The sequence below is a fragment of the Aquarana catesbeiana genome, linkage group LG01 (genome assembly GCF_042186555.1).
Source record: "Aquarana catesbeiana isolate 2022-GZ linkage group LG01, ASM4218655v1, whole genome shotgun sequence".
NCBI classification, from domain to species: Eukaryota; Metazoa; Chordata; class Amphibia; order Anura; family Ranidae; genus Aquarana; species Aquarana catesbeiana.
The window spans coordinates 547,175,042-547,188,993 of record NC_133324.1 but is presented as its reverse complement, the minus strand read 5'-3'; positions in this window follow the sequence as shown (position 1 = coordinate 547,188,993).

Below are 13,952 nucleotides of genomic sequence, written 5' to 3'. Positions count from 1 at the left end.
ATGCACCTGATAGTCTAAAATGTGAATAATATGAGAAATAATCAGTCATCATTAAAGAAGTATAAGGGGGTAGGGTAGAACCCCAATTAGCACCGAAGTGCATACCTATCGATTAAGGCCCGTTAGTCAACGGTGCTGTGGCAGGGTGCCAAAAGACACTGGAACACATCTCCAACCAGGGGCCGTGGTAGACAGTCCAGCTGGGGCGACCAAGCAGACAGCAATCAGGGTGGGCACGGGACCATGAGACATCTCTGGGGGGGAGTGGAGGATATTGAAGGTAAGCTAGGGGCAAATTAGGTGGCTGGATAATAGAAATAGTGAGGAAGAGACCCGTGCAAGTGAGCAAGAAAATACCTGAAGTGGAGACTGGTAGCCAAAAGGCTGCCAGAGAAAGAGTGACAAAAAATAACTCAGTGGTGAAAAAAGGATACTGAGTGCCAGTGAAAAAAGGTGCAAGAGTGTAAATATACCTGTGTGGACGAAGAACCAGAGGGAAGGGGAGAGTTGGGTAACTCCACAATGAAATCCATAGACAGGTGGGTCCAGGGCCTCTCTCCATTGGGTATGGGTTGTAGGAGGCCCACAGGAAGGTGTTGTGGAATCTTACTCTGAGCACACACGGAACAGGCAGCTACGAAGGCAGTTACATCAGCCCGTAGACTAGGCCACCACAATTGTTGGGAAATGGCCCAAACAAGTTGATTCTTCTCAGGGTGGCCAGCTGCCTTGGGAAAATGGTAAGTCTGGAGCACAGCAGTACAGAGACTCTCTGGGACAAAGCAGTGGTCACAAGGTGTCTCAGGAAGAGCATGGACCTGAGCAGCAAGAATTTTGTCACCCAAAGGAGAAGTAAGACTGCGAACCGTAGCCAGAATACGATCAGGAGGAATCACAGGAACCGGAACCGACTCCAACTTGCAAGTGGAGGAAAAGTGTTGTGACAAGGCGTCAGCCCTTACATTCTTAGTACCGGGTAAGAATGAGACAATGTAATTAAAACCCGACAAGAAAAGAGCCCAAGAAAGGGTGACCGAAACCAGGGGCTTATCCTTCTGGATAACTGGGGACGAAACAACGCCACCTAAGGTCTGTCCATGACAGGACCTCAAGGTTCGGGCGTTCCCTGGAGGGGTAGGACAAGACTTCAAAAAGTGACCTGCCTGGCTACAATAAAGGCACAATCTCTCCCTCCTCATAAAGGCTCTCATCCGCAGAGACGCATGAAGCTCAAGTGCATGTGTTCATCCTCACTGACCGACTCGGTACCAGGAGGCATGGGAGATGAGGGAGGCACGGGTGGGACTGCAAAGCCCGGAGGCAAACATACAGGAGGCTTCCGCAGGCGCTCCTTAAAAGAGAGTCTTTCTTTGAGTCTGAAGTCAATGAGGATGGCAAAGATGATCAACTTCTCCAGCTCAGTGGGTATATCTTGGGCTGCTATCTCATCCTTTGTGGAATCCGAGAGACCATGAGAAAAAGCAGCCATGAGGGCCTCATTGTTCCAAGCAACCTCTGCTGTCAGAATACGGAATTCAATGGCTTAGTCGGCAACAGTTCTCGCGCTCTGTTTGATGGACATGAGGCATTTGGCAGCAGAAGCGGCGCGTGCAGGAACGTCAAATACCCTTTTAAAGGAGGCCACAAAGTCAGGGTAACTCAAAACAACAGGTTTTTGCATCTCCCATAGAGGGTTAGCCCAGGCCAAGGCTCTCTCAGAAAGCAAAGATATCACGAAACCTACTTTGCCTGGGGCAGCATCTCAAAGTATATCTCAACCTGGTTGAGAAACCCTCTGCATTGAACTGGATTACCCCCAAATCGCTGGGGAAGCGGGGCGGAGCCAGACATACCTCTTATAGAGGTAATACTCGAGGTGGGTGCCTGCACAGAGACTGGCGCAGCAGCAGAGACGGCCTGCAACTCAGGTTGTGCTGGATCAGCCACAGTGGGTGTTTCCAGGTGAGCCGTGCGACTCAGGAGCGCTTGTAACACTATGGCAAGCTGATCCATGCGGTCGATCTTGCTCATCCAATCTGGAAAAAATATTACCAACCAGTGGATTGATGTATCTTCTCAATTCATGGCCTTTGCCTACTATCAGAAACCATGAATCAGACCGAGACAGAAGTATAGTTAAATCACACTTGCTTAATAATAATAATAATAATAATAATAATAATAAGGTAAACAGAGTAAGCGTAGTCAAAACAAGCCAGAGTTCAGTAACTGGATCGTGTAGTCAGCCAAGCAAATGTCAGAGAGCCAGAGATAAATGTAGTAGTACAGCAAGCAGGATCAGGAGCCAGAAGGAACGTCCAGCCGAGTAAGCCTTCAACAGGAACGCAGGAGAAAATCTCTGTGATGTTGACAAAGGCGAAGGCAGAGATCAAGTAAGCTGGACGGCTTTAAGTAGGCAGGACTGACGAGCAGAATCAACAACAGCTGAGTAACTGTGGAGAGAGATGGGAGCTGGCAATTAGCCGACAGCTGAGCGGCCAGCTCAGAGAAGGAAGGACTGAGGCCAGCCCTGGCAATAATACCTCATAGAATATACGTTGGGATGCTTTCTTTCCAAAACTGGGTAATTTTTTGGGTGTTTCCATTGTCCTGGTGCTCCAGGGCCTTCAAAAGTGTGTTAGGTAGTAAATAAATTAGATGTGTAATTTATGCTCCTAGAACACCTGAATGTTGGGCCTCTGTATGTGGCCAGGCTGTGCCTCACACTTGTGGTATCATCATACTCAGGAGGAGTAGCAGAATGTATTTTGGGGTGTAATTGCAAGTATGCATATGTTGTGTGAGAATTAACTTGTTAATATGACAATTTTGTGTAAGAAAAAAAAAAAAAAAAAAAAAAAAATATATATATATATATATATATATATATATATATATATATATATATATATATATATATATATATACACAGTGGCTTGCAAAAGTATTCGGCCCCCTTGAACTTTTCAACCTTTTGCCACATTTCAGGCTTCAAACATAAAGATATAAAATTTTAATTTTTTGTGAAGAATCACCAACGAGTGGGACACAATTGTGAAGTGGAACAAAATCTATTGGATATTTTAAACTTTTTTAGCAATTAAAAAACTGAAAAGTGGTGCGTGCAAAATTATTCGGCCCCTTTACTTTCAGTGCAGCAAACTCACTCCAGAAGTTCAGCGAGGATCTCTGAATGATCCAATGTTGTCCTAAATGACTGATGGTGATAAATAGAATCCACCTGTGTGTAATCAAGTCTCTGTATAAATGCACCTGCTCTGTGATAGTCTCAGGGTTCTGTTGAAAGTGCAGAGAGCATCATGAAGACCAAGGAACACACCAGGCAGGTCCGTAATACTGTTGTGGAGAAGTTTAAAGCCGGATTTGGATACAAAAAGATTTCCCAAGCTTTAAACATCCCAAGGAGCACTGTGCAAGCGATCATTTTGAAATAGAAGGAGTATCAGACCACTGCAAATCTACCAAGACCTGGCTGTCCCTCTAAACTTTCAGCTCAGACAAGGAGAAGACTGATCAGAGATGCAGCCAAGAGGCCCATGATCACTCTGGATGAACTGCAGAGAACTACAGCTGAGGTGGGAGAGTCTGTCCATAGGACAACAATCAGTCGTACACTGCACAAATCTGGCCTTTATGGAAGAGTGGCAAGAAGAAAGCCATTTCTCAAAGATATCCATAAAAAGTCTCGTCTAAAGTTTGCCACAAGCCACCTGGGAGACACACCAAACATGTGGAAGAAGGTGCTCTGGTCCGATGAAACCAAAATCGAACTTTTTGGCCACAATGCAAAACGATATGTTTGGCGTAAAAGCAACACAGCTCATCACACTCAACACACCATCCCCACTGTCAAACATGGTGGTGGCAGCATCATGGTTTGGGCCTGCTTTTCTTCAGCAGGGACAGGGAAGATGGTTAAAATTGAGGGGAAGATGGATGCAGCCAAATACAGGACCATTCTGGATGAAAACCTGTTGGAGTCTGCAAAAGACCTGAAACTGGGACGGAGATTTATCTTCCAACAAGACAATGATCCCAAACATACAAAAAAATCTACAAAGGAATGGTTCACAAATAAACTTATCCAGGTGTTAGAATGGCCAAGTCAAAGTCCAGACCTGAATCCAATCGAGAATCTGTGGAAAGAGCTGAAAACTGCTGTTCACAAACGCTCTCCATCCAACCTCACTGAGCTCGAGCTGTTTTGCAAGGAAGAATGGGCAAGAATTTCAGTCTCTCGATGTGCAAAACTGATAGAGACATACCCCAAGCGACTTGCAGCTGTAATCGCAGCAAAAGGTGGCTCTACAAAGTATTAACGCAAGGGGGCCGAATAATTTTGCACGCCCCACTTTTCATTTTTTTATTAGTTCAAAAAGTTTCAAAAATCCAAAAGATTTCGTTCCACTTCACAATTGTGTCCCACTTGTTGGTGATTCTTCACAAAAAATAAAAATGTTATATCTTTATGTTTGAAGCCTGAAATGTGGCAAAAGGTTGAAAAGTTCAAGGGGGCCGAATACTTTCGCAAGCCACTATATATATATATATATATATATATATATATATATATATATATATATATATATATATACATATATATATTTCTTAATTTTCCCAAGAGTTGTGGGAAAAATTACAACTTCAAAAAACTTGCCATGCCTCTTACTAAATACATTGGATTGTCTATTTTCCAAAAAAGGGGTAATTTGGGGACTATTTGCATTGTCCTGGCTTGTTAGTGTCTCAAGAAATGAGGCACTAACCATTAGTACATCAGGTGTGATCTATTTTCAGTGATTGGCACCATAGCTTGTAGACTCTATAATTTTCACGCAGACTAAATAATATTCACTAATTTGGGCTATTTTTACCAAAGATGAACAAAAATTACTTATTTGCAAAATGTTATAATAGAAACTAAAAAAAAAAGTGTTTTTTTTTTTTTTTTTTTGGTGATTAACTACCACCAAAAAAAAGCTATATTTGTGTGAAAACAATTATAAAAATGTTGTTTGGGTACAGTGTAGCATGAGTAATTGTCATTTAAAGTGTGAGAGCACTGAAAGCTGAAAATTGGTCTGGGCAGGAAGGGGGTTATATGTGCCCTGTATTGAAGTGGTTAAAAAATATATAAAAATTATTTACATAAGCAAATTAAGTATAAAATTATTGTCAAGATAACTGACACTGATAAAGTTGATCTGGACACCTAGGCATCAATGACCTTTAGCCAAAAGGATTAAAATAGAACTACAGGCAAAAAAAAATCAAAGTTTATATATCCGGCAGCATCATTAGTACAGCACATTTCTTCTTGTGATTTTATTTTATCCTCTCTTCCAAACCCACAAAATATATATGGTGATTCTGCATGTTCAACCTGCTAGATGTAATTTCCTTTGATATTGCAACAACAATCACCTAGTTCCTGTGAAATGATAGCAGAGCTGTCAATTATCACTAATATTCGATTAACACTCGAAAAAGATTTTGTGATAATGGATGTTTGCAACTCCAGCCAGGTTGGCAATTGCAGACTATTTCACACAGGCCTATGTAAATTCCATAGTCTAATGTAAAATAATCTTGTTTACAAATAATATGTTTCAAGTAATGACGATTTGGCATGATTTCAGGGTGGTAGTTAAAGCTTGAGAGTCCTAGACCTTGTCCCGCAATACATGCACATTTAAGATCAACATATAGAATTACTTCCCTATCAGAATTACACTTCTCTTGAATTCATAGGTTTCCTGCTTTCACTACCATAAATATTGTACTACTTCAGGTATATCCCTTTTGCGCTTTAACTTTCAACCTCTACTTTTTTTAGGCAGTCAGATATCTTGCATACCTCATAAAATTATGCATTACCATAAGGGGGTTGGAGGATTCTCAATTCTTAATCTTTAAGTACTGTGCAGCTAGTTGATTTGTACAAATGGAATGGTCAATGCCAGAAAACAGTCTCTCTTTGGGTATTTATTAGACATGTACATTAGTTTTCGTCTGAATGCATTTTCATCCGAATTTCAGGTATTTTCGTTATCGTTATCGTTTTCCTTAGTACTGGCTCCTCTGCTGCTTCTTCCAGCAATGTCAGACATTGCTGGAAGAAGCAGCAGAGGAGCCAGTACTAAGGACGGTTCTTACCCTATATTGCTACACAGTGGCACATACTGTGGATGTCTCTGACCCCAGGAGGGGGAGAAGGATCTGGTGAGTGCAGCCGTAATAGGAGCACGAACTAAGGCATGTACGATGTGTTTACTCACTGAAAAGTCCACCAGATTAAAACACAGATTTCTTCACTGGCACAAGAGCACTTTATATTTATAATTCTTTTAGTTAATTGAATTTTCCCCTGTTAGTTTTATTTGAAATGGACATTGTAGAATTGTACACATAGAGGATCTGCCTGTTGTTGTTCTAAATAGTAATTGCACTCCAGATCAATTTTGGTACACATAGTAATTGGAATTGCACCTTAGATTGTTCGAGTATGCACAGTAATTGTATTTAGTCGTTTATTATTTTTTTAGTTCACTTTTATCCTAACGGGTACTATATACATTGATTTTTCACACCAAGGATTACACACTTTGGTTTGTTTTTAGTCTAAAGACCACACGGTATTTGTACTTTTTGTTTTGTTTTTATTTGGTTTCATTCAATTGATACACATTGGTAACACATACTAACAGGAATGCTGGGAATTATCTCCTTATTTCTAGGATTTTCCAAAAGGGAGTAGTATATATATGTAATATATCTTTCACACATTTCTAGTATCATACCTTCAACCACTATTTGCTAGCAGTAGAACAGCACCATATCTACTTTGTTTTTCTTTTCATTCTGTTTACTCCACCTAGTGGAAGTAATTGGTAGAGGCAGCAGTTCTATTAACCACCTCCAAACCCTTAATCTAGTACTTAGTCCTTTGCGCGAAGTCTTTCCTTTCTTTTTTTTATTTCGTTTTCGTTGCGACAACAGTTCGATATAAATAGGAGATTTGACATGACACTGACAATAACAATCTGTGTCTATCGAACCTGTGGTCAAATGTGCCTAACCTTAACTCTATTAGTCCAAGATTATTCTACGTAGAGAGAAAAGATTCGACATAGAGAGAAAAGATTCGACATAGAGAGAAAATATCGCTGCTGGAATTGGGTGGGGGAAGTAAAATAGAAATAATGATGATGATGAATGTTTTTGGCCGACTGTAACCAAAGAGGAGGGGCAGTAAAATAGCTAGAACTAAGTACACACATACAGCCAACTTACTTTCACTTATGATTTGCTAGCAGAGAGAGACACACACACTGAATCATTTCAGAAGACAGTCAATCTTAGCGTTTGTCAGAGAACCTGAATTATTTAGCAATTAAGCATAAGCACAGCAGCAGAACAATAGTGAAGCAAGCTACAGTTCAACTTAACTTTTTCATAATAATCTGCTGCTATTGTGTTAGTGTTGTGAACTTGATAGTGATACTAGTGTTGCTAGTGTTGTGATAGCCTCAGAGGCTGCCCGTGTTGTGGGGGGGGGTGTATTATTATAGATTCTATATTATAATGCCATATCAATATCTGACACAATGTCGGATTCCGCGCCCGCCATTGCACTTGGAGATTGAGAAACGAATATGAAAGTTGGCTGACTGTTGGGGTAGAGTAGACCATTCAACATGAACGACGAAGATTCGACAAAGCAACGAAAAACATACAAACGTCGAATCTTTGGCTTATGGTGTCTGTCCAAAGTTCTAAGAAGATTCGACAGAGCAGCTAAACTGTACGACGCTGCAATCGTACATTTCCGGTCAAATGCATCCGCCCATAGGCTATAGAAAAATTCTAATGTTGGTTGACTAGTAAAATAATTAATAAATATAATTATTACTAGTCATACAACATTAGAATTCTACTACAGCTAGCTTGTAGGCGGAAAATTCGACCGGAAATGTACACATACAGTTTAGCTGCTCCGTCGAATCTTCTTTGAACATTCGACAGACACCATAAGCCTTCAATGACAGATTCGACCTTAGTTAATTTGAATTTTTGGCCGAATGCAATTTTTAACGAAAAACAAAATGGATAAAAACGAATTTCGGGAGTAACTAAATAAATTTACTTTTCGGACAAAACGAAATTCTGAAACGAAATATTTCAGTGTGCACATGTCTAGTATTTATGGAATTTTATCTGATTCATCTATTTACCTTAGAGTGATTCTGATGGAAAGATTTATTTTTTTTTATAACAAACATGTTATACTTACCTGCTCTGTGCAATGGTTTTGCACAGAGCAACCCAATCCTTATCTTTTTGGGACCCTCACCAGTGGCCCTAGCTCCCCCCCGCCAAGTGCATCCGATAGCAAGCCTCTTGCCATGGCAGGCTCCCAAGCTGCACTCTGTGTGTCAGTTCATTCTCAGCCACGTCCCCACTCTCCCCTTATTGGCTCACTGGGCTGTGAGTCAATGAGGAGATAGATTCCCGTAAGAGCCACTGTTCTTGTGAACCTTGCTGGATAGAGATGGGGCTCAGGCAAGTATAAACGGGGGGGGGGGGTCTGATGGGGGATCTGCACCCAAAATGTTTTTCTCAGAAAGATCTGAATTAATGCCAATATATTAAAGTTTTGTAGCCATAAATAGAATACTATTACCCTGCCTGGTCAGTGTCACACCCTGGTGATATTATTTAAGAAATCATCTTTGCTATATGCCTTTTTTCATATCTACAGTGCCTTGAAAAAGTATTCGTACCCCTTGAAATTTTCCACATTTTGTCATGTTACAACCAAAAACGTAAATTTATTTTACTGGAATTTTATGTGATAGACCAACACAAAGTGGGGCATATTTGTGAAGTGGAAGGAAAATGATAATTGGTTTTCTAATTTTAATAACTGAAAAGCGTGGCGTGCATTTGTATTAAGCCCCCTCTACTCTGAAACTCCTAACTAAAATCTAGTGGAACCAATTGCCTTCAGAAGTCACCCAATTTAGTAAATAAAGTACACCTGTGTGTAATTTAATCTCAGTATAAATACAGCTGTCCTGTGAAACCCTTAGAGGTTTGTTAGAGAACCTTAGTGAACAAATGGCATCATGAAGGCCAAGGAACACACCAGACAGGTCATTGATAAAGTAGTGGAGAAGTTTAAAGCAGGGTTAGGTTTTAAAAAAAGTATCCCAAGCTTTGAACATCTCACAGAGCATTGTTCAATCCATTATCCGAAAATGGAAAGAGTATGGCAAAACTGCAAACCTACCAAGACATGGCCGTCCACCTAAACTGACAGACTGGGTAAAGAGAGCATTAATTAGAGAAGCAGCAAAGAGGATCATGGTAACTCTGGAGGAGCTGCAGAGATCCACAGCTCAGGTGGTTGAATCTGTCCACAGGACAACTATTAGTTGTGCACGCCACAAATCTGGCCTTTATGGAAAAGCGTCAAGAAGAAAGCCATTGTTCAAAGAAAGCCATAAGAAGTTCCGTTTGCAGTTTGCAAGAAGCCATGTGGGGGACACAGTAAACATGTGGTAGAAGGTGCTCTGGTCAGATGAGACCAAAATTGAACTTTTTGGCCTAAAAGCAAAACGCTATATGTGGCAGGAAACTAACACTGTACATCACCCTGAACACACCATCCCCACCGTGAAACATGGCGGTGGCAGCATAATGTTGTGGGGATGCTTTTCTTCAGCAGGAACAGGGAAGCTGGTTAGAGTTGATGGGAAGATGAATGGAGCCAAATACAAGGCAATCTTAGAAGAAAACCTGTTAGAGTCTGCAAAAGACTTGAGACTCGGGCGGAGGTTCACTTTTCAGCAGGACAACGACCCTAAACATATAGCTACAATGGAATGGTTTAGATCAAAGCATATTCGTGTGTTAGAATGGCCCAGTCAAAGTCCAGACCTAAATCCAATCGAGAATCTGTGGCAAGACTTGAAAATTGCTTTTCACAGACACACTCCATCCAATCTGACAGATCTTGAACTATTTTGCAAAGAAGAATGGGCAAAAATGTCACTCTCTAGATGTGCAAAGCTCGTAAAGACATCCTCAAAAAGGCTTGCAGCTGTCATTGCAGCGAAAGGTGGTTTTACAGAGTATTGACTCAGGGGGGCTGAATACAAATGCACGCCACACTTTTCACATATTTATTTGTAAGAAAATTTGAAAACTATTTATTACTTTCCTTCCACTTCACAATTATGTGCCACTTTGTGTTGGTCAATCATATTAAATCCCAATAAAATACATTTACATTTTTGGTTGTAACATAAGAAAATGTGGAAAAGTTCAAGGGGTATGCATACTTTTTTAAGGCACTGAATTTAAACTTCTGGTCCATTCATTACAGTTGCATGATTCTTGTGTCATTTTATTTATATATTGCAAGTATTTATTTTGCGCTGTCAATTTATTCAGTAATTTACATATTGTACATGCATGAACATTTGGAGAACATGCAAATGTCAGTTGTTTTCTTACCCACATGTATTCTCCCCCCTCCCCCTAGGTTTACTCAAATGCAATGCAAAATGTCCATGGGCCATCAGTTTTAAAATGCTTGTTAGCTCACACAGCCACTCAGTCTTGTGGTAAAGGTTTCTTTTTCTTATTTTTATTAACCTTTTATTAATCATTTTATGGATAAACTTTACAGACTTCAAAGAGTTAATGACATTTCAACACTGACAAGACATGAATGTTTTGTACAAAGGTAATAAGATGGACAAAAAAAAGATAGGCTTGGCAAATACAAGACTAGACATAAAAACAGGGAAGAGTGTTTGGGACAGGTGGGGTATTAGAAATGAGAAGACATAGGGATCTGCCAGCCAATAGCGTTAACTGTGTTAATGTATTAAGCGAGAAAGACAAAATCATCTAGTTGGTGAGGCAAAACAAGAGTTTGAGTGGTCACTGTATCTTGAGTGTGCAAGGCTTATATAGAATCTGTGAAGAGATGGCTTCCATTGAAGGGTTTTTTTACCCATGTCCTCAATAGATAGTAAATGTAGTCCAGCCAGCCCAAGTCTCATAGTACTTTGTATACATAGTATAGTGTTTGAGTTTTTCTATCTATAGTAATTTCTTACATTTGCCTTACTTATTCCACTTTTTGGAGCCATTCTTTTATTGAGGGCATTGTAGAAGAGCCCAGTATCTCAGGATTTAGGTTTTCACTGTGTTTAGAGGATAGTGTAGAATGGTTTGCTTATATATAGCTAGTGCTTAGGGGTAAATGGCAGACGGGCGAACAAACAAGACCAGGGATCCAAAGGTATGATGGTTCCTCTTATTCTTTCAGAGAGTTTAAAAATGGCTTCTCATTATGGGAACACTGCTCTTCTTTTGATTTTGATACAAAGCTATTCCTTACCCAAAATTTGTGCAACTCTTGGAACACTGAGGGCAACTAACAAAGTCTGGGGCATACAGAATCGGGTGCAGTTGTCCATTGCAAGCAATCAGCTTCTAGCTTTCATGCTTGAAGCTTAACATTGATTTACTATGCACAGCTGCTCCAGATTCTGTTTTCTCCAGTTTTAGTAAATTCCCTTCACCATGTTTGCTGGGAGATGGTGAGGTCTTGAATTTAAAATATCAACATTTTTTGTGAATATTTTGTGGAAAAAAACACTCTTTTTTTACAGCTCTGAATTAGCTTAGGAAATTTTAGCCCCTGGGTCTAAAAGAACAATTTGGGGGAAAAAACAGTAAAAACACAATATTTTCTTACATAAGGCTAATTCTTAGAAACTGCTATGGCTAAATAAACTTCTAGTGTCTAATCTGTAGCTACAAGGCTGAAGCTTTCCACATGTTACAGTATGATTGTATTATTATATGTACATTATTCATTAGATTTACTTACAACCATCCTAAACAATCTATTCAATATAAAGAAATTGTCAGCTCTTGTGCCTAAAAAGAGTAATATACTTGGTGAAAAAGGACATTGGGAGACCCGAGATGCTGGGAAAATAAATTGCCCATTGAATTAAAACCTCTGCAAGAGTTTTTTAATGCTTTTCAGGTGCTTTGGAAGTACTGCCCATTCATTTCAATGGGCAGGGCGTTTCGAGAGTGATAAATACAGCGCACCCAAACCGGCCCAAAGATGCTGCTTGCAGGACTTTTACTATCATCCTGCAAGCGCACCGCCCCAGTGTGAAAAGTCACACTAAAATTAATGGGAGGCGGTTTTCAGGCACTTTACAGGCGCTATTTCTAGCGCTAAAATGCCTAAAACTGCCCCAGTGTGAAAGGGGTCTAAAGCTTTTTATCTACTTTGAGACTTTGTGAATGCTTATAATTGTGATTTTAAATTGTTTTTTAACTGTAGCTGTAATGGTCGTGTGCACTGGGCACACGAATAGCTGTGTGTGTAGCAGCCATTTTGTTCATATCACAATGCCTTTTTGTCATAAAAAGGCAGTGACCTTTCTACCCTCATTCCTTCAGTTTATACAATATACAAACTGTTAACTGATGCCAGAACCTTCTTATCAGACTAGGACAGATACAGGTCCTCTCATGCCTATTAGCCGAATCCACACTCCAGTCTGGAAAACTCTAATAGTAGCTTGATGGCAGAGCGAGCGGCTGCTTAGATCTATCTACTGGTCCTACAGGCATCCTGTGTCCTATCTCCTGCCCAACAGCACTGTGTCCTTCCTCAAAGCGGTGGGCACCTTACAGCAGCGGAATGATGGTAAAATACAGGCCACCCTCGCCCCAATCCATGGCGGAGCAGCTGGCTCGATTTCGCCGGCAAGATGGCGCCAGTCCCATGGACATGCCTGAAGCCATGCTGCAGCCTTCTCTCTCTTCGGTGCAAGTCTCCGCTCCAGGGGTGAGTGAATCTATCCCCACTGTCTGCTCCACCCAGATGGATCCTCCTTTATTCCTGGACTCCCCTTCATGTATGGAGGATAGCCATGTTCCTGACTCCTCTCATGCAGAACCCACACTGTCACAAATTATGCTGGCTATACAGGATTGTAAAGCATTTCTTACTACTCAAATGGAAGCTGTTCATATTGATTTTTCTTCACTTAAACAAGATGTGCAAAACCTGCGTGACAGGACAGGGGCTGCTGAGGAACATATTAGTTCTATGGAGGACAGTGTGCTGTGCACCCATTATCTGTCACATTGTGAACAGCCACCGATGAACTGGTGAGCCTCAGAGCCTAGTTGGATGACCTAGAGAACCTTTCCTGCAGGAACAATCTCCGCTTTGTGGGGTTCCCTGACTGTTCTGAGGGTTCCCGCCCTGAACGATTTCTCTATTCCTGGATGTCTTTGGAGCTGATGTGCTCTCATCTAATTTTATCATTGAGCGTGCACATCACACCCCTCTGCGTCCTCCCCTCTCAGGAGCATCTCCACGTTCCCTTATCACTCGGATCCATAATTTCCAAGACAAAGTCTCTATTTTACACCTTGCTAGAGAAAAAGGGCCACCCAAGTATAATGGCAACACCATCTCCGTTTACCCTGACTTGTCAGCTGAAGTTCAGCGCAAACGCACCGCCTTTGCAGCTGTGAAAGACTGCCTACACACCGAAGGCATACAGTATGCTATGCTCTTTTCTGCCAAGCTGAGAATTATTCATGATCGTAAAGCTCACTTTTACACTAGCCCGAAAGAAGCAATGACCTGGCTGAATGTTCGTTTTGGAGCAGGTCCTAGGCACAGACGTACCTAATCCTGGCTGTCAATGCACTGTTGCCTCTTTTGGTTCCTGTACAGTTGCTCCTATGGTTTCTATATCTATATGAGGAAGCAGGCACGGCTGCGGACATTACATATGCTCTGGTTACCTTATACCCCATGGAAGATATGCTTCAAACTTGCGGTTGTGGGTTGTGATGACGTCATCCCCCTG